Source organism: Chelonoidis abingdonii, chromosome 14 (assembly GCF_003597395.2).
Source record: "Chelonoidis abingdonii isolate Lonesome George chromosome 14, CheloAbing_2.0, whole genome shotgun sequence".
Classification (NCBI taxonomy): Eukaryota; Metazoa; Chordata; order Testudines; family Testudinidae; genus Chelonoidis; species Chelonoidis abingdonii.
In genome coordinates, this window is record NC_133782.1 from 14099588 (window position 1) to 14121144 (window position 21557).

General features: G+C 41.7%; 1 long non-coding RNA gene across 2 annotated transcripts in view; it reads right to left on the minus strand.

Annotated features, from left to right (window-relative positions):
• Nucleotides 1-2441: 2441 nt before the first annotated feature.
• LOC116821474 (uncharacterized) overlaps nucleotides 2442-21557 on the minus strand; it is a 55854-nt gene continuing 36738 nt past the window's right edge. For both annotated transcript variants that reach the window (XR_012656984.1, XR_012656983.1), the window contains exons 3-4: nucleotides 16372-16432; nucleotides 2442-3624 (exon numbers count right to left, since the gene is read on the minus strand). This is a non-coding gene — a long non-coding RNA (uncharacterized LOC116821474). The remainder of the gene's footprint in view (nucleotides 3625-16371; nucleotides 16433-21557) is intronic.

The window sequence follows — 21557 nt, forward strand, 5'->3', positions numbered from 1 at the left end:
AATGAACTGGTGTGCTATGAGCATCTGTGGCAACAGAAAATCAAACAGCTATTCCTAATTGACACTTTGCAAGCAGAAAGGATAAATATGTCCTCCACCTAGTTTTGTGTTTTATTTCATTTCTAGGATTATAACCCATTTAGGGATATGTCTGCCCTAGAAAGATCAATCTGTGGTAGAGCAATTGGGTATTCTAACCAACTGAGTGCATCCATTCTATCCTTGAATCAGTGTGACGCTTGCTTTCTCACACGATTCAGGTGGGGAGGCTGTCAGCAGTAGACGGTGTCTGTGTTGCTCAGGATGAGTGGAGCTGCAGCAGCACTCCCCACAACTGCTAAGTCCCCACCCCTGCTAAATTTGGAGAGACCAGGGAGGGTAGGGGAAAGAGCTAGTAGCCAAGGAAATGTCAGGAGTGTAATTACCAGCTCCAGTCCTCCACTATAGCCAAGCAGGACTTGCAGGCAGTAAACCGATCAGTTATTCCATTCTATTTTCTTGCTGGAAAATGTCCAACATCTTTCTGCCAAGTGTAATCACCCTAACACATTTATTGTTCTTTGTATTGCAGTAGCACCTAGGAGCTCCAGTCATTTACCAGGACCCCATCGTGTTCAGCACTGTAGAAACAGAACAAAAAGGTGGTCCCTGTGCCAAAGAGCCTGAGCTCCTGTTTCGTTTTTGTCTGCGGTCATGTTGGAAAATCAGGGCTGCAGCAAATGGAATTTGTAGCTGTACAGCAACAATCTTGAAAACAAGTCCATAGTGGTCCAGAGTGTGAAAAGCAGAGGGAAAAAAAGATGTACCGGGGGTGGGGGAAGGGGAGAAGGATGCACTGCAGCACACAATGGGACCCTAAAAGTAATTCTTCATGGCTGAGACATGCACATTTCATGCCTCAGAGCATACTTGATCACAAGAAGCGGGTTGGAAGAACGAGTTGATGTGAGAAGTGCATGAGGTCAGACAAAAGAACACAGGATAGTTTAACACTGGCTGTGTAAGGTATGTGTGCAGAAATATGGGGAAATAGGGAAATTAAGGTCAAGTCACTTATCTAATGTGACGGAATACAGATAATAGCACAGTTCTGCAAGGCAGTATTGTTGAGTTATCAAGGAGAAGAACTGACTTCTATCTCCAGTTCTGCCACTGACATGCTCGATGACCTTGGACAAATCAGTTAGGTAAATTGAGGCACCAAAATCTTATCTGTAAAATGAGAGCAATGCATATTTTACACTGGGTAGTGCAGCTTATTTAATTAATATTTGATAGTGCACATTGGCTTGAGTTTTCACTTTTGTGCTCAAGATGTCAGCTGAGGACCAAATGCGGTCATCCTACAAACCTCTGTACAGCTTTGAAATCAGAGTCTGTTATTCCATAACTGATGGAAGAGTTTTGTAAAAGGAACTATTCGGGCCTCATGCAAAGCACACTGGAAGTCAGTGGAAAGACTCCAGTGGGCAATGGATCCGCAAACTAGCCTATAAAGGGAAAGAGTTACTTTTGTGTACTTGTAGCTTAGTCAAAACAGGGTTGAATCAGTTTTTTCATGTGAGAATAAACAAAACCCCAATGATTTAAATTCAAAGTCTACAAGATTTTTCCTTGAATTATAGATGAAGGAGGGGTCTACTGTCAAGATCAAATAAGATAAGAGAATTTTAAATATGGAGAGAAATGTCAAGATGAGCATTTCAAAGATGGGCTTGCTCTGTTTGGTAAGCAAATATTAGCATTTTCCTTCGTGGAAGATCAGAGCTCAACATTTTAACCCATGATTCTCTGGATTAAACAGAAGTTAACATACACACATATGCATCAGGAACACAAATATGCTTAGGATGACCAGATGTTCATAGTGAAAAACAGGGTAGCTGGCAGGAGGGTGGGGTGCTGCAGAATGTCAGAGTGGTATGCACAGGATTATTCTGGAAGCTGTGGTGAGGTAGGGGACCTACAGAGCTGAAAACAGCTGGTTTTGAAAAGCCTGGTTATTGATTAGTTCTTGAGGTAAGCTCAGCCAGCTTGGTCATCAGCTGTGCTAGCTCAGCTTCTCAATGGATCCTTCCAGCAGCTGTCGTCTGCTTACTAAAACTGGGGCAAAACATCCAATTGACAGGGACACCAGGAAAGGTCCTGAAAGCAGTTTCCCCCACCCCTATTCCTTCGCCATGAATATTTCTGCAGAAGGGAGTGATCTGGAACAAAATCTCAAAGGAACTGTGGGGAAACCCTCCCCTTCCTAAGGGGTTGTTTGTAGAGTCCCAAAATAATGCAGCATTTTGGCACCAACTGAATGCCTGAGAAGGCCAGACTGCCTGCTGTTCACAGACTGAACTTCAGTGTGAATAGAAAGAAGTCAGCTCCTCTCTAACTTGTATAGTGCTGCTCAATATAGAGAAGTCCTGCTTTTTAAAGGACTTGTTCTCGCATTCTTTCAGCATAGAGTGCTCTGTATAGAATCCACTCTGGCATGTGGTTTGAAAGTTTTCAGACCTTTTAGACAAATAGGCAAAAATGTGTTTGTTTTTTTAATGAAGGAGTATCTAGTATATTTCAGATAATCTTACAAGATGGGACTGACCCAAGACCCGCTGTCTTGGTTGTTGGTAACTCATTGGATAAAATGAACTTTAATTTGATTGCTAAACAGCTGTCCTGCCAAAAGTAGAATAAAGAGAAATGCAAAGACAGTGATTTTGAAATATTTCTTTTGAAAGCTGGCTCACTGCTTGTGGTGGTGTCAATGAAGAGTTAAATCAAATTGCTAAGGCGTTTTGTAATTTCCTCCAAGAAGAAACAGGTCCTTATTGATGTATTGACAGCAGTTCCTCAGGATGTTGACGCTTTGCTTCACTGGTTTTACATTACAGCTTTTCCTTTCCTTAGCTGCATCAGATTCATCCACCCCCTACTGTACTCTCCCCACTTCTGTCCATGTGAGAATCATTGGGCCAAATTCTCAGTTATGTCCCTTTTAGCACTCTGGCAGTGTAACAAGGGGCAAAAATGGCTCCCTGAGACTACTCTGGCATAAAGCTTGGGTAGGAGCTCTTCTCGGCTCCTGCTTCCAACCCCTGGTGGGGGGTGGGGGTATGTCAGGACACGGTGGTCCAGGGGTGGCCAGAAAGCCATGTGCTACATCTGTGTGTTGCTTCCCCATGGGGGTAGAGCACTAAGGAAACAAAGGGAAAGTTAGAAAGGAACCATTTTCAAACTATAAAAATAACACACTAGGTCAGAGGTAGCCATGATGGAAGTCTCATGGATACTATTGATATGATTCTGTTAAGCATCCAGAGTGATTCCTCGCTCCATTGAAGTCTATGGGAGTTTGCCATTGACTTTAATAGGTCCAGAACAGGGATTGGCAACTTTTGGCATGCGGCCCATCAGGGAAATCTGCTGGCAGGCCAGGACAGTTTGTTTACCTGCAGCGTCAGCTGGTTTGGCCAATTGCAGCTCCCACTGGCAGTGGTTCTTTGTTGCAGGCCAATGCGGGCTGCGGGAAGCAGCAGCCAGCACATCCCCATCCATGGTAGAAAACACAAAACACCGCATGGATCCATTTGTTCCTGTCAACATCTGTTCTCAGCAACATCTGGTTAGTTTGCTCTGTATATATGGAAAGTAAGTGAGAAAACAAATTTTATAAGTGGAAACTATAAGAAGGAAAATCTGGAATTAAAGAGGTGTTAATTATACTATGCCATTGTCAATGAAAATAATCAGAAACGTTTATTTAAGAGGTGAGGCTGAGCAATCAGATATGCAAATGGATAACAACACAATGCAATATTTTGAAAGAAAAAGCAAATTGTCTTGGCATCAAACATTTTGCTGCTTTTTCCTCCCTAACCAAATGCAGGAAACTCTAAAAAACTTTTTTTAATCAGAGAAAAATGGACCCACTTCAGCACAGAATATAATTGAAATTTATATTTATATTTTCCCTTATTAGTCTATTTCACAGCCTTGCCATCTTTTTTCATCTACTGAAAATTGAGATTGATATAAACCAATGATATTCAAAGCACCTAAAGCTGAGGACCAGCACTCAGCCTATGTACCACTTGTTCTGTCAAGACAGGGCTTATATTTAATTAAAATAAGGCATGGGACCTTTACAAAGGGGAGAGTTTCATCCCTAAAAGAGTTTGGTTATTAAATTATAAACTTTTATAAGTCAATTTATTAAGTTGATAGCCCTTAACATAATGACTGTTGATGCCATTCCAAAAACCATTTTGTCATCTTTGTCAGCTGGGTGTGGCAGCAGCTTTGACCTATTCTATTGTTTCCCCAATCCAAAAAAGAACCAGAGAGAAGATTCCTGTCTATCTTTAATTGATATCTGCTGACTTTACTGAAAAGACAATTTTTGCTCCTCTTAGTACTTGCAGAGTGAACTTCTGGGCTGTGATTTCTTGAGAACATTTTGGTCTATAATAGAACCTGCAGTGTGTTAGAAGAGTAAGACACTCTGGGATCTGAAAATTAAGATGTTGTGTCTCTCTTTCTGGTAATAAAAGATTCTGCAAGCACAATTTAACTGACTATGGGTACGTCTACACTGCACGATTATTTCGAATTAGCTTAAACCGATATTACAAAACAGATCTAATAAAATCGGTTTAGCGCGTCCACATGGGATCCCGAAATCGATTGTTTGCGTCCATGGTCCAAAACTACCATCGATTCTAGAGCGGTGCACTGTGGGTAGCTGTTCCTCAGATCCATAGTTCCCACTTCCTGTTGAGAGCACAGTGCCTGATGGGGCAGAAAACAGCCGGGTGGTGCTGGGTACACGCCTCACCCCTCCCTTGTGTGAAGTAGCAGACAACCCTTTGGCGCCTTTTTCGCGGAGTGCTTGAGCAAACGCCATAGCAAGCAATCTTCCCTTTTTTTTTCACGTGGTGGGGGGAAATAACTGAGGAGCTGTTCCCTGAACCACGCCAGACACGTGTGTTGAACCTACAGACATTGGGAGCTCAGCCAAGAATGCAAATATTTCAGAGACTGCTTGGACTGTGGGATAGCTGGAGTCCTCAGTACCCCTCCTCCCTTCATGAGCTCCATTTGAGTCTCTGGCTTCCCGTACGCTTGTCACACAGCGCTGTGTATCCGGGAGTTTTTTATTCAACGCTTTGCATTTCGTGTTCTGTAACGGAGCTGGTACAACTAGATTGTCCTCCCATACAGCGATCAGACCTAGTATCTCCCGTACGGTCTATGCTGAGCTTTTTCGATTTCAAACTGCATCGCCAGCCGTGCTGGTCAAGCTCCACTGGGCAGCAGGAAAGTATTCAAAAGTTCGCGGGGCTTTTCCTGTTTACTGCTCCGCTGCATCCGAGTTCAGATTGCTGTCCAGAGCGGTCAGTGCTGCACACTGGGATGCCGCCCGGAGGCCAATAACGTCGATTTCCGTCCACAGAACCCTAATCTGAGTTACACTATCGAATTTAGCGCTACTCCTCTCGTTTGGGAGGAGTTCCGAAATCGATTTAAGGAGCCGTTAACCTCGAATATTAATGACGACGTCGTGTGAACGGATACAGCGTTAAATCGGTATATCGGCCATTAAACCGATTTAAAGTCGCAGTGTAGACCTGGCCTATGTATGTGCATGAGGCAGAGAACAGGATATCCTTGCTCTTCACAGCTTGACTTTCAGATCTCAGCTGAGTTTACAGCTCTCGCAGTTAGAAAGAAAACATCCTGAGACTTGTAAACTGATCAAATTTGACCTAGAAGTTATTGAGAGGGAATAAATATGGCACTCAATACAGTCTCTTTTCTAACAATAACCACACTTTATAAACAGCATAAAAACGTGTAACATGTGGAAGTAAAAGGCTGGAATAGATCAATGAGCTAAATGCAATCTACATTAACTCTGCTAAAACTAGATTAATGCTATTCAAATAGTTACTCCAAATTAACACTGAGAGCAAAATTTAGCCCATTTATACATCACCATTCATAAAAAAAACAAAATCTCAGTGCTTTCCAAACATATTTAAAGTAAAATATAGTCAAATAAACAGTGATTTTGGTCTCAAAATGTGAATTCTGAATCTATCTCAGAAGGCCCAAGTGCATGGTAGACTTGAAAGCCAAGATTTTCAAAACTAGGTACCAAAAGTTAGTTAGGAGCTTAAATAAGTGGCCTGATTTTTAGAAGCACCAGCAGCTCCCACTGACTTTAATGGGAGCTTGTGAGAGCTTAGCACTTTTAAAATAATCAGATATCTTCTCATGGTTAGTTAGGAGTTAGAAGCCTAACTTCAGGCATCCAGTTTTGAAAATCTTGGCTAAAATTTTTGGAAAGATCAGAACAGAGAGAAATCTTGATGGCACAAACAGATAAATCAATGTTCAAATTCTAAAAGAATGGGAAGCAATGAGAAACGAATCTGGGGAAAGAAGGCCATCCCCCAATCAGGACTGACTCTTTTATTCAGCATTTCTGGCTCCACAGACATTTGTCCTTGCTTCTCCCCATCCCTATTCCCCCAAATATTCTTTAGCTTCAGACATTAACCTATGGAAGATTGATTGGATGACAAATGGTGCCTGTGTTAGTTCCCACCGCACCCCCCCACATCCCACACACACACACTCTTTTCTGCCCTTTGATTGATGATAGACCCAAGGTATATTTTTCTTCAGCTGTCTTGTTTTTAATGGCTGGCAGCATGGGGTCATTCTGAGTGATGGTTTTAAAAATCAGTGGTAATTCTGGAATTGTAAACAATCATCCAGACAGAGGCTATACCCACTAGCCTGGGTGTTGGATCTTTGCATGGTTGCACACTGCACTGCCTTTAGACTGATTAAATTAGCTCTTACTTTTTTTAAATCATTGTCCCAGGTCTAGATTGTGCAATTTAGCTTGTATTGATATGGGGGCCAGATCGGCACTGACCCAGTGGGAGCACTAAGGAGACATTCTGCACATGGAAGTCTTACAGGGGGCGGGCTTACACCACCCTGCAACTTTAAAGATACAGCGTACTCCCTTCTGTGAAGCCAGCCAGCTGATGACACAGTCAGGGCTCTGAATTCTGTGTCTCCATCTTCCTCAGAATATAATGCCCTTCTAGGGAATAGTTAGGAAACAGTCTGTGTTCAGGGGCAGCAGTTTTACCCAGACACAAATAGGAGGGGAGAGTCTGTTTATTCCTCTTACCCCCCACCACCCAATGGCAGACCTTGTCGGGGATAAGCAGACTCTAGCCTATAGGAATTGAGCTATTTATTTACTGATAGGATCAATACATTTTCCGTACTGAGTCTTTGCTTCAGTTGAGGTGAGTTCTGATTTTTACCAGCACCATTAACATGCACAAAAATTGAACACAAAACTGCTAACCAAAGCCAAAGGAGAATGGCTGCAAAAAGAGGCCAAGACACTCCGCAGTGACATTCAGGAGGAAAAGGCTTATGTTTCATTGGAATAAATAATCAAATGCTTCAGTGGATGCCAAGCAAAAAAAGAAGGCCAACAGCAAATAAACTTTACTACATTAGTCCTTCTGTCAATCCATCTGTCTCCTCCTTCCACTTAGCTTCTCCATCTCACTTTAATATGCCCTGAAAAAGGAGTGATTTTTTTCACTTGCAAAAAAATTAATGTTTTTCCACTATTTGGGGGTGTGCATTTCCAAGCCTATTTATGTGAGTTTTTCATAGGCACTAAGAGGAGAATATTCTATGAGTATTCAGAACAAACATTTAGGAAAGAATGTTTATAAACGGAGCTTACACACCCAAGTTTCCAAACATTGGTGCAATGGCACAAATATATGTTACCATCTATAGCCACAAACCCAGAATTTGTATGCAAACTTGCATTTGCAATCCAAATTGTCTGAAATCACACTTTACCTGCTGTCTCAGGATATTTACTGTTTGCTGTTTAATTCCCATAATCCAATTCACTATTATAACTTTTAAATATGAAATTAAGATAGACTAACATATTAATTACTCCAGAGTGTGGTATTTTTCTCTTTATGTGTGCTTTATTATGATTTTTTTTTCAGATCATTTTACTATGTAATTTTGTTAAACTCTAGTTTTTACTTTTGAACACTCCTAATTAGAAACCACTGACAAATATGCTAAAAAATAAAAGTTGGACATGAGTAATATGTGATAAGTCAAAAATGACTGGTGAAAAATGTTCCATTGAAACTTTTCTTTTATTGATGGAAGATTGGTTGTTTTACTGAGAAATTTGCAGAAAGTGACCGCTTTCCTTGAAAAATTTAATAGGAAGAGAAGGTGAGATATTAGATAATGTTTTTAAAGTGCCCAGTGGCCAGATTGAAAAAGTAATTAGATGCCTAAAGATGCACATAGGTGCCTAGTGAGATTTTTAAAAGCACCTAAGTGAGTTAGGCACTTAACTCCTGTTTAAATCAATGGGAGTTATGTGCTTAAACTGCATAGACACGTCTGAAAATCTCACTAGGCATCCAGCTGTATTTTAGGTACCTAATTATCTATGAAAATATGGACCTAAATGACTTAGAAGTAGAAAGGTGAATTTTTTGGCAGAAAAATACAAATTCAAGTAGTAAATTTGTGTCAACTCAGCAAATTGGTTTGTTCAGAAAAAGAGGTAAAAAATTTAAATGTTGAAAATGCTCATTGAAGTTTTCTAAATGAAACATTTTAATTTAGATTTGCAAGTGGGCTTACGAGCCAGTCACAAAACCCAAGGATGTGGTGGTGGTGTCCCCTGAAACTGCATTTTCCAATGAATAAACTACCTGTCCAAAAAATTTCATCCAACTCTAAAGAGTGATATGAACTGGGACACTTGAAATTCTGGAAACAGTACACAGTTTTATGACAGAATTATACATTTGCCTGATTTGCTACTACCCTACACCTCCATTCTAGAAATAACAGGTCAGATTTTCAAAGTGTACTTTGGTGTGCACCACTCTGAAAATAGTGGGAAGTGTAGCATATGGCCATATTAATGACAGCAGAAAGAAAGCAAGAAACAGAAAGCCGTTAGTTACATCAATGGGAGACTTTCATTCCAATAAAGTATCATTGTACAGTTCTACTCAGAAATCTTTCTAGTCTGAAATGCTCAGCACTACCAAGTTAATGAAAATTATTGCTTTTTTCCTGTGCCACTGTCTAATTGCCGCTAGGCTCGCCCACTTTGAAGACAGTCTCTTTCCAGCTTGTAATAGTGAGCAGGAAATATGATGCCAGGGCTGACTCGCTTCAAAACTGCATTTCAGAATAGTGAAGGAGCGGAAGCACCAGTCTTGTCCCTCTGATTTCCTTCTCCCTTTACAACAGACACTGCATTATGAAACATAAGTTGAGAATAATGAATCAGATAACCTTTACTGTGTAATTCAGCTAAAATCCTCTCTCTGCTCCTCTTCACATGATTATTATTCAGCACCAGAGAATGTCAATGCTGTATCTCCAGAACGCATAAGCCTTGTCATCCAATGTCAGAACATGGAGGGATGCAACAAATAAATGTTAAAGAAGCCACAGCATTATTGATCTTTGCTTTTAATGAGTTTGACTCTGATAGTAGATCTGTTTGACAACTCAATAATCTAGATTTTATGATCTCCTTAAACGTCCCTCAGCTATTCGGTTAAGTAATAAAGAACCCAGGGAGCAGTGTAAACTTGCCACATTAGTAAACGGCATTGTAATTAAAACTTAGCTCAGTATTTACATGTCCTACTTTGGAACTGATTGGCAATCAATGGAGTCTTTTATTTTTACTAGGATAGTTTATTATCTAGTGACACAGTTATTGACACATGTTAAATAGGGGGAAAAAATTCTTTTAAATTAAACAAAAGTATCTTTATTGTAATAACATTCTACCAGCAATCAGAAGCAGTCAAGAAAGGAAATTTAACAGACCTTGTTAATGTTGTGCTCTTATTTATTTGTGCAAAAGGATCTGCAGTGATTAATAAAACTCCCCCAGTTGCCTGCCTCATCTTCAGCATACAGATGTGTGTGACAGGTCTGGCTATCACTGTAGCTCAATTCCCAATACAGTTTGCTGGCAAAGCAGAACAGCAAATGTGTAGCTCAGTCCTTCAGCTGCAGACTCTAGCAAGAGCTGTGTGGTCTCTGGGTTTGCTATTTCCTTTCTGAAAGGGTACTGAAATTTGGCAGTGACTCTGACACAGCTCCAAAGAGTATGACACTTGTTAATGTCCTAGTTGTCTCTAAATCTGTCCATTGGATTCAGCTTATGCCTACCCTACAGTGATTATACTGGCACAACCCCATAGTGTAGACACAGCCTTCAGCAACAAAAGGGTTTTTTTTGGTGCTATAGGAATACCACCTCCCTGAACAATGGTAGCTACATCCATGGAAGCATTCTTCCAGCGACAGAACTGCATCTACACTGGGGGTTGGACTGGAATAGCTATGGGGTATGGGGTTGGTTTGTTTGGGTTTTTCTGCACACCTGACTGTTGTAGCTATGTTGACATAAATTTTAAGTGTAGATCAAACATTAGATTCAATTTAGGGGCAGTGAATGCCCTGGTAGTATCAAAGTAATTATGGAGAACCAGGACTTCTTGTGTGAGATCTGTATCCACTAAGCCATTTTGGTCTGAGTCCAAAACATGTAAGAAAATATCTTATAGGTCTCAGTGCACTAGAAGCAATACATGAATGGCAAATGTTTGGACATTGATTCAGAAAAGCACAGAAGCATGTTTGTAAATCCCACTGAAGTAATGGTTTAATGGATACAGATCTCTCACCTGAATAATGATGCTTTCCTGAATTAGGGCTGTAATGAAGGAGCTTTCGTTCCTTTTAGCTTTTTATCTTGTTTCCTGTATTTTAAATATTTATCTATTTTACCAAAAGGAGCACCATTCTGCCTCCAGAAGGCCATGCTTTAGAAAGAATAAAGATATGAATAAGTATGAATGTAACACGGGCCAGACTCACCCCTACAGCACCTCCTGCTGGTCTCTCAGGGAATTAGCTCATTGCTGCATCCAGAGCGCCCTCTACAAGCCGGTGATCCACCTTCCAGCTTCTGGCCCCTGTGTCCCTCCCAGGACCCCCACCTGGGAACCCCCACCCCACTATCCCCACATTGGCTACTGCCCAGTCTCCATCTAGCCACGTTCACTGGGGCAGACCGCAGTATCAGCCACTCATCATAGGCAAAGGGGTTTGGACCTGCTGCCTTTGCCTACCCCTGGGCTGCCCCCTGCAACTCCCAGTACCTCTTGGCCTTATGCTAGGCTGCATCCTGGGACTTTACAGGCAGGAGCTCCCCAGCTTCTCTGCCTTTCCCTAGCCCTGCGCCACTCTAGGTACCTTGTCTAGCTCCCTGCAGGCAGAGGGAGACTGTCTGGGCTTCTGGCTCACAGCCTCTTATAGGGGCCTGCTGGGCCTGATTGGGACCTGGTCACAGCTGAACCTACTTTCCCCAATCAACACAGGCTTCTTGCCCCTGCCACAGTCCTCTCCGGGGCTGTTTTAAGCGCCGGAGGGCAGGAGCAGGTAACCACCCCGCTACAATGAACTACACGCCCAACTGGTGTTTTAACAATATTCAAAAGATACATGAGTGTGACAACTATTATCAGTCATTATTTTTGTGTCTCATTTGTGAAAAATGCTGAAGAAGCAGGTGCGCTGTGTTTACAAAGGCTATTTCTAAAGGCTCCGGTATAGGAACAGTGTTATATTGCACATTATAATCAATATAGTCTTGGAAAAAATTTTAAAGGAGAAAGTAGTTAAGGACATTGAGGTCAATGGTAATTGGGACGAATTGCAACATGGATTTACTAAAGGTAGATCGTGCCAAACCAACCTGATCTCCTTCTGAAAGGGTGACAGATTACTTAGACAAAGGAAATCGCGTAGAGTCGTAATTTACGCTTCGATTTCATAACGGCCATTGTGACAGCGGTTCACATGGGGAACTGTTAGTTTAAATTGGAAAAGATTGGTGGATGATATTGAAAGTGTAAGGTGGATGAACCGACACGTTAAGGGGATGACTCCAGGCGGGTTCTACTGAGGGTGAATCGTTCAGGCTGCCGAGGAGGTACTAGTTAGAATCCTCAGGATCGTTTTTGGGACAATCTTATTTAACTCTTTTTATTACTGACCTTGCACAAAGAGCTGTGGAATGTGCTAATAATAGTTTGCGGATGACACAAAGCTGGGGGGGTATTGCCTAACACAGAGAAGGACGGAGATATATACAGGGAAGATCTGGACCACCTTGTAAACTGGGAGTAATATATATGGATGAAATATACATAGGAAAGATGCCAAGGTCATGCACTTAGGGTTAATAATAAGAATTTTAGATATACCATTGGGGATGCACAGTTGGAAGCAACAGAGCAGGAGAAGGACCTTTGGGTATGGGGGGTTGGGGATGCCCAGGATGTCCATGAGCCGCCCATGCGATATGGCCATTAAAAAAGCAAATTGCGGTTTTAGGGTGCATCAGGCGACGGTATTTATCGAGCAATGGATAAGGAGTGTTAGTACCGTTATATAAGGCGCTGTGAGACCCCACCTGGAATTTGTGGTGCAGTTCTGGTGTCCCATGTTTAAGATAGGATGGAATTCAAACTGGAACAGGTTCAGAGAGTGCTTACTCAGGATGATCCGAGGAATGGAAAACCATGCCTTATGAAAGGAGACCAAAAACCTTGGCTTGTTTACCTGGCCACAAAGAGCTGCCGGGGGAGATATGCTGCTCTATATAATACTATATCAGGGGATTAACGTATGGAGCGAGAGGAATTATTTAAGCTTTGTACTAATGTAGGCACAAGGACAAATGGTACAAACTGGATATTAGGAGTTTTTAGACTTGAAATTAGGACGAAGCGTTTCTAATCATTAGGGGGTGAAGTTCATGGAACCAGCTTCCGAGCGGAACGTTAGTGGTGCCAAAAGACTGTACCTGGCTTTAAGACTAGCTTGATAAGTCTATGAGGGAGATATGATGGAAGCTTTTAATTTGGGCAATGATCTGGATTATCAGCAGATAAGTTGCTCCAATGGTCTTGTGAGGGATGTTGATGGGATAGGGAATCTTGAGTTACTGCAGAGATTCTTTCCTGTGGTACTGGCTGGTGAGTCTTGCCCACTAGGCTCAGGTTTAGCTGATCGCTCATATTTGGGGTCGGGAGGGAATTTTCCTCCAGGGCAGACTGAAGAGGCCCCCTGGGGTTTTTTTGCCTTCCTCTGCAGCCATGGGCACGGGTCACTTGCTGGAGGTTTCTGCAGCTTGAGGTCTTCAAATCACAATTTAGGACTTCAATAACTCAGTTCATGGTTAGGGGTTGTTATAAAAGTGGATGGGTAGGGTTCTGTGGCCTGCTTTGTGCAGGAGGTCAGACTAGATGATCATATTGGTCCCTTCTGACCTACGAGTCTATGAGTCTATAGTAACATCATGAACTCAATTATGCTCATGTATGAGTTGGCCATATGGTGTTTAAGCCATCTCTTCTCCTAACCTCCAAGACACCTTCATAACCGCTCTGATGAACCATCCAAGTGCAGAGTGCCATTCATTGCTCTATGGATGCATCTTTGCCTTCACTGCCAAAGCAGTCATTACACACAGGTCTCTTTGTGCCCAGGCCAGAAACTTTAATCACTTCTACTAGGGCCAAGCTATTTAACAGAGGCCTCTTCCTCCTTTCCAGGTCATTGTTTGATTAATAACAGGATGAAAGAATGGCACATCTCTCTTATTGGTAAGCTGTGCAACTAGCAATTAGTTGCTAAATATGCAACTTGCAGCAAAAAAGAGTCCCTTATGTTGTAGATCTCCACAGAGATTACAAGCAAAGAGCTGAACACCGTTCCTTCTCAAAAGTTTGAAGCCTCCAACATATCTAGTACAGCAGTGGTTGCTGTTTCTTGTCTAAATAGATAGCCCTATTAAAATGTCATTAGTGCTCCAGAAAAGTTTGCTTTGCAGTTTAAGGCTCTTTTTAAGTACTGAGTGTTTATCAGTTATAATTTTATCTTGACTCTTGCTGACTTATAGATATATGGCAGTTATATTCTGCTCCCCTGGAAGCACAAAGGAGGAGCCCATGACTGCCCAGTGACTAGCTGGAAGCATGAAGGCCCAGTCCCTCCTCTGTGTAGCAGAAGTACCCTAGCAGACACTACACCCCAGCACTACCCTACTCCTGACATCCATCAGATCCACATGGGGGCAGCATGTCTCCCTCACAGCAGCCCAAGTGAGGTAAGGAATTACTTTTCTGAATTCTTTAGTACAATGAGTGGGAGCTAGTGATGGTGGGAGAAATTTTCCCAGAATCTCATTCGCTGGAATGTGATATTCTATCTAAATGCTTTGTGAAACTACAGATTTTGCTTAAATTCCATTTTAGAAGAAAGCTAGAAAAAAGTTCTGATAACGTTAAAATATCCTGCTCTGACATTTTTTGAATGAAACATTTTGATTTTTTTGTTTTGAAATGACATTTTATTTTGCAAAATATATATATAATTTTTAAAAGGTCTAAATCAAGACAAAACAATTTGATTTTGTTGAAAGGAAATGGTTTGATTGACACTCAAATTTTTGTTCAGAATTTTTCTTGGTGGAGAATTTTTAAACTTTCCTAATTTTAGAACAAAGCCAAATTATGAAATCTCAAAAATCCTTCAGAAATTGAGCATCCATCCTCTGCATAGCTCTAGAGGGGACATATGTGCAAAGGGAAGAATGATAGTCAGCTGAACGGTGAGGGGAGGACACAGGAAAAGAGGCCCTGGGGGAAAAATGAGAAGTTTTGATTGTGTAGGGGAAAATGGCAGACTGGGCTATGGGCAAGGGAGGTACTTCGCTTAGTATTTTAGTGGGTTAAATTCCAATTTACAAAGAAAATAATCATAGATTTGCTGTCAAGAGTTGCCAATAGCCAAAGACTGATGGGATTTTTTGGCTGTAACTGTGAGAGGGATTTGGTTTTTGTTCTGTTTTAAAAGTGTTCATATATTGCTAGACAATTAACCATACGCATAATTGTCTGGAGCCTCTGCATGACCATATGCTATAAACCTTCATCCTACCCTTCCTTCTCTCTCATTGTATCATATAACAATAGGTTGCATTATTTGCAGCATTAAATACTGCTTCTGCTAATGTTGCATGCTTTTTGTAGTCACCCTTCTTTCTGCATGTTTATTTTTGTTCAGAGTTGTGACCCTTTTATAACCAGAAAGTTTGCCTTCTAGCTAAAGTATTTGTACAGCCCCCATCACCACGGAATCTGAGCACCTCACTATCTTTACTGTGCTTATCCTCATCACATTTGTGTGAGGTAGGGAAGGGTTAATACCTCCATTTTACATATGAAGCTCTGAAGCACAAAGAGGCTACATGACTTGCCCAAGGTCACATAAGAAGTCTGTGTCTGATCAGGGAAATGAACCCACTTTCCTATGTACCAGGCTAATGCTCTCACTGCTGGATCCTGTTTGCCAGCTGACCTCTCCATGAAAATCTCAGCTAACGATAATGTGTTCACAAGGTGAAACAGAAATACAGAAAACTTCCCTGCAGGAGGAGTGTAGGAAAGGAAATCTACTGCTAGAACCAAACACTCCGATCCATCTAAAAACACAGAAAATTTCATTTTCTCAGATAGTAAATTATGTCAACAGGATTGTAAATCGTGGTGCCTGCAGAACTCTTCTTTCCTAGGCCATTTTTTTCTTTATTTGGTTATGAAGTCTGAGGTGACAGCAGTGGTTCTCTGATTTTCCTTGTTATCATCCCTAGCATACATTGAGATTACACCATTATTTTTTTACTGAAGGACACTCTCAAATTGCAGTTTGACACGAGACTATAGACTGCCATTTCTGTCATCTCATCCCCTGGCCAACACCTCCTCACAAGCTGTTTCTTTTGGCCCACAACAGAAAAGACATCAAGTGCCAAATTCATCCCTGGCTTAACTCCACTGGGCCCAACAGTGCTACAATAGGAGTCCAAGAATTTACAGTCAGTATTGGACATGTGGCAAACTGGCGCTTTTTGGTTTTCCTTGTTCCAAACAGTCTTTTCCAATTTTCTGCAAAACAGAAGCTTCTTAGACTGACCTACAATAGACAGTTTAATGCAAGCTACAAGCCCTATCTCCAATAGCTCAGTGTTGAAGCATGGCATGCTTGAAAGACATTCCATGAATCCCATGTAAGGAGATTATGGAGGATTTTTTTCCACATTCTTGCCAGACCAAGATTAAATGGGAACATGATATGAGAACTTGCATCTCAAGCTTTGACCGCATTAGAGCAATGCATGACTGTGCTTACCTTATTGGGATTTGCGCCATAGTGATGCAACTGCTTCAGCTGTATCACAGACTTCAGAGGTCTGAAAAAAAGAAAACAAGAACCAAGGCACTAGTAATAACACACACAGATACACAAGACAACTCATCTAGCACACCTGAGTAAATCCCAGATCTCTACTTAATTCCCCATGAACTAATGTTCTCCCCAATTCCCTTCACCAGATGATCTGTAGTGTCTTGGGTCCTTGCACGAAATGGGGAGGAAGTAAAGTAGAACTTTCTCAACAGTCATAAAAACAGTTCCTTGATCCTCAAGCACCACCACCCAAAGATATGGTACTCATCATGTACGTTCCAGGCTGCCAGGGACTCTCTACCATACCACATGTAAGTGTGATGGCTTAGCAGGATGTCATCCCTAGTCCTTGCAATACATCCACAGACCCTTGTTCGAGACAGGGCCATTCACAGCATCCACTGGAACAATCCAAACACTGTCAGCAGTTGCAAAATATACAGTATATGCCATGTCATAAACATCATGCACCTGTTCCAGGAATGGGCCAGCAAACTCTGCTGGGCAGCATGGGATAGGTGTGACTGTCACACTACTGAGTGTGTACCACAGGTCCCCCTCTGTGCCCGATCTGCAGAGGATCTGAGGCTATTATAGTACCAGCTAGGTACTGTTCAGAACTGAAGATTAAATTTAATGTTCCAAACAGACCCTTTTCAATTTTCTGCAAGATGAAAGATACTTTTTTAACTCAAGCTGTAGCCTCTCATGCTTTTAGCTCTGGAGGCCCCTGGTTCAATCCATGATGTGTTTGCCAAGTTACTATCACATAAAAATCTACAAATCTATTAATAGTAGAAGGGAGCAAGGTGTATTAGATGTGGTGCTTACTCTACTTCCAAACATCATGGCCAGTGTGGGTGCTGTGTTGCAACCTGAAACACTATGACAAAACCACTGCAAACAGCAATGATGCAATTGTCTACTGTAGACAAAGCTTCAGATGACACGTGGCTGTTAAAAACTTTACTTTTCTTCTGAAGATACATTTGAGACACAATTCATCTAAATATTCCACATATACATCTCCCCTTCCCCACTCAAGTACAGAAAAATAAATGGATTAACCTCAAGTCTTTATGCAAATCATATCACTATATTTATGGCAAACTTCTCCAAGATTTTGGGTATCCTGATGTTCTAATTTTATCCATCCAACATTTTCAACACACAAAGCTTGCTTTTGAAAAGGTGGTTATTTACAATGAACTTCTTTATGTTTTATACACTTTAGGCACTGCATATCTCCCAGGGCTGGTCTACACTAGGGGAGGGGATCAATCTAAGATACGCAACTTCAGCTACGTGAATAACATAGCTGAAGTCGAAGTATTTTAGATCGAGTTACCTACCATCCTCACGGAGCGGGATCAATGTCCGCGGCTCCCCCTGTCAACTCTGCTACCGCTGTTCGCGTTGGTGGAGTTCCAGAGTCGACAGGAGCTCATTCAGGGATCGATATATCGTGTCTAGAGGAGACACGATATATCGATCCCTGAGAAATCAATTGCTACACGCCGATACGGCCAGTAGTGAAGATGTAGCCCCAGTCTCTTTGCTCTAGTCAAAAGATAAAAATCCGCTTGAGAAACAAGTACTGTACATACCTGTGTCAAAACTTTCATTTTTCAAGAGTGGATAATATTGTTATTTAATTCCCCACCTCTGATTTTCCAAATGCTACTTATTAGCAGCTGGTTTGGAGAATTAAATCATCTGCTCAAAAAAATGAGTATAATTGAAAATAAATAGTTTAGCCTTGGCAGTAAATTCATTCTGACTGCAACTTGTCTTAGTATTGCTGCTACTATTAATAAGATTGCAGCAAGAATATTACATTTGTCAAGAACCATAATAATTGCTTTCAAAAATGAAGTATGGTTCTGATCAAAATTGGTAATCAGTTGTTGAGCAATTTCTGTGGTCAGGTTTCCACATTTTAAAGGAGAGATTTGATTCTAATGGAACCAATGTGAGCGAAGTGACAGGCATAGATTCCTCATTAGTTTAATTACTGCTATGAGAAAGTAAATACTAACAGACAGATTGCTCAGCATTGGCCTGTGTTTTTCAGCCTGTCATTTGTGACACTAACATTTTTTTGCTGTTCGGGTCATTTAGAAACTAAAGTATCTGATTTTCTCTAAATAATTGTTTAGAGTCCTGCACTTTTGAAATCAGTGGGGACTTTGTCCCTGACATTACTGGTTACAGGATCAAGTCTTAGACATTTAAATGATAAACATTTGACTGGAAAATAAGGAACATTTTATAATTTTTCATGTACAAATTTTCATTAAAAATTTTCCTTCCAGTTAAATAGAGTGGCAGTGTGGTCCAGTGGGTAGGCCCCTGATCTGAGTCAGGACATCTGAGTTCTACTCCTGGAGGTGCCATTAGGTAATCAATTAACTTGAAGCAAGTCATTTCTCTTATTAGCTTCTAGATCTGAAAAATGGCAGTACTTGTACCTCTGTTCAGGACATTGAATCTGCAGGTGAAAAATGTTACATCACTATTAATTTTATAAACCACCACTGGAAATAATTGTGGGCACACAAATGTACCTACACTTGTTTGTGCTCACAAAATTGTGAGCACCAGAATGGTCTTATGACTGGGCTAAAAATCTGGCCCTAAAAATCTGTGTAGTTATAATATTACTGATTATCTAGAATGCTTTTTGATCTGTTTAACAAATATTCCTATATTAGACCCTATATTATTATTGTTTTCACTCTCTGTTTTCTCTTAAACAACCTTTCATCCAAGTAATCTAAAGACCTTAGAAACATAGAGTACTCTTCACAATAGCCCTTTGAGGTACCGATTAAGGCCAACATTTTTAAATTTAGGTGCCTAAAATTATCTTCCTAATTACATCATTAGGCATCTAAAAATTCAGTGGGATTTGCAGGAGCTCAGCACTTCTGAACACTGCGTCAATTATTTCACTTCCCAATTTCATTGCAGAGCTTTAGGAACCTAAACTTGAAAATGTTGACCCAGTGTTGGTCATGCAACGAGTCAGTAACAAAAGAAGAGTCCTGTTTCCCTGTGTCGTGCTCTAATTCTGAATGCCTTAACGTTTTGTGATTTTTTCCTTGCATATTCTCACACTACTATGAGTTCTTTTTTTATATTTTTATTTTTAAAGTTGATGTGAACGTGATATTCCTAAAGATAATGGATAGATACCGCTGTTTGTAAAGCTACGTCTAGTGCAGCTACATGGGGCCTGATTCTGATCTCACTTACACCAATTTAAGTAATGAAAAACTCCACTGAAATCAATGAACTTACACCAGTGTAAAACTAATGAAAGAGCAGAATAAGGCTCATCTACTGTAGCCATACCCTGGTTCTGACAATGTGCCTTAATTCAGGATGCACATCACCACCTGCTATTGCATTCCTCTGCCTCTGTAATGCCGAAGCTGCCAGTGGTACTGGTTTATGGAAGGAGTGTTAGAGAGGAAGAAGAGACTGGAAGTAAGTGCTTCATACATCAATCACCATTTTCAGCTAGACAATGAATATAAAAATCACATCTCTTTCAGGCAGCAAACAAAGATGAATTACTTTAAAATAAGGCAAAGTGAAAATCAATCTGCTGAATTAAAAATATGTTAATATTTTAATTGACATATTGCATCTCAGCAGGAGTTAAAGGGAATAATCTCTCTTTCTGGATGCATGATCATTTGTATGTTGCCAGAAAACTGTTCCTGCTTTTCTAGAGAGAGGAATGTGTTTCACTTTCCCTCTCTCTATCTGGAACATGCCAGTCCCATATTGCTATAACTGTACTGGAGAGAATGGAATTTATATTCATGAGATACAGATGGCTTCACAATCACAAGCGATGTCGACCTGAGTGAGTAATTAGGCCTCCCCTACAGAGCAGAGAGCAATCCCAAATCTTCAGTGTAGTTAGTAACTAATTTATACAAAGATACCTACATTCTATTCCTGGATCTACGGTTGGCGTGCTGTGTCACCTTGAGCAAGTCACTTCACTTCTCAGCGCTTCTGTTTCTCCTCCCACCCTGTATTTTGTCTATTTAAACTGCAGATCCTTAGGGGCAAGGACTGGCTTTCACTATGGGTGAAATCTTGGTCCCACTGAAGTCAATGGCAAAACTCCTAACGACCAGGATTTCATCCTCTGTGTTTGTACGGTATCTGTCACAATGGGGCCTTGATCTCATTCCAGGAGACCCAGAGTTTCAACTGCAATACCAACAACAAACAACAATACAATTTTTCATCTAAAAAAATTGCAAACCAACATGATGATTCTCGGAGTACCCAGGACTGTGTGTCACCTTGTTAATCCTTGTTTCCAAGGTAGTGGTGTTTTCTTGTGCATCATTGGGTGTCAGCTTCCTAACACCCCCAGTCTTCTAGCCAGTCAAGCACTCTCCTCTGGACTATGCCATCTCTTACTTTGTCTTAAAGGTTAACAATAGGTGCATCCCAGTCTCCAAGTCCCTTTGAAGCATTCCCTTTTGATAGCCAGACCCTGTCATTGGCAACTCAGGCCTTGTCTACACTTGCAAGTTGCAGCGCTGGTGAGGGGGTTACAGCGCTGCAACTTAGCAGGTGTCTACACTTAAAAGCTCAGCCAGCGCTGCAACTCCCTGTTTGCAGCGCTGGCTGTACACCTGGGTCTGCTTCCGGTGGTCGCGGGCTTGCCGTGCTCTGGCCGGAGCTCCAGCCGGGTCGCGGGGCTTGCCGTGCTCTGCCGGAGCGCGCAAGCTCCTCACGACCTCTGTTCTCCTGGCCGAGAGCGCGACAAGCCCCACAGCCCACTTCTCATGGCTGACCCCCGGCCGCCCGCCTCATGAAGCGCCGCAAGCCCCGCCGCCCGGCTGGAGCCTCTGCTGGGAGGCGGGCCATCCGGCGCTCCTGCCGGCGCCTCCTCAAAGGAGCGGACCAGGAGCAGACCGCAGCTGGGGACGGGGTAAGTTTTTTTTTTTTGTTTTGTTTTTTTTAAAAAGACGGCCCCCGCACCTTAGCATGGGGTCCGATTCCCCGGCATCGACGTCGTTGGAACAGAAGCGGAATGAGCCGCACCTTCCGTCCCCTTCCCACAGCGACAAAATGGGACGAGGTGCTCGTGATAT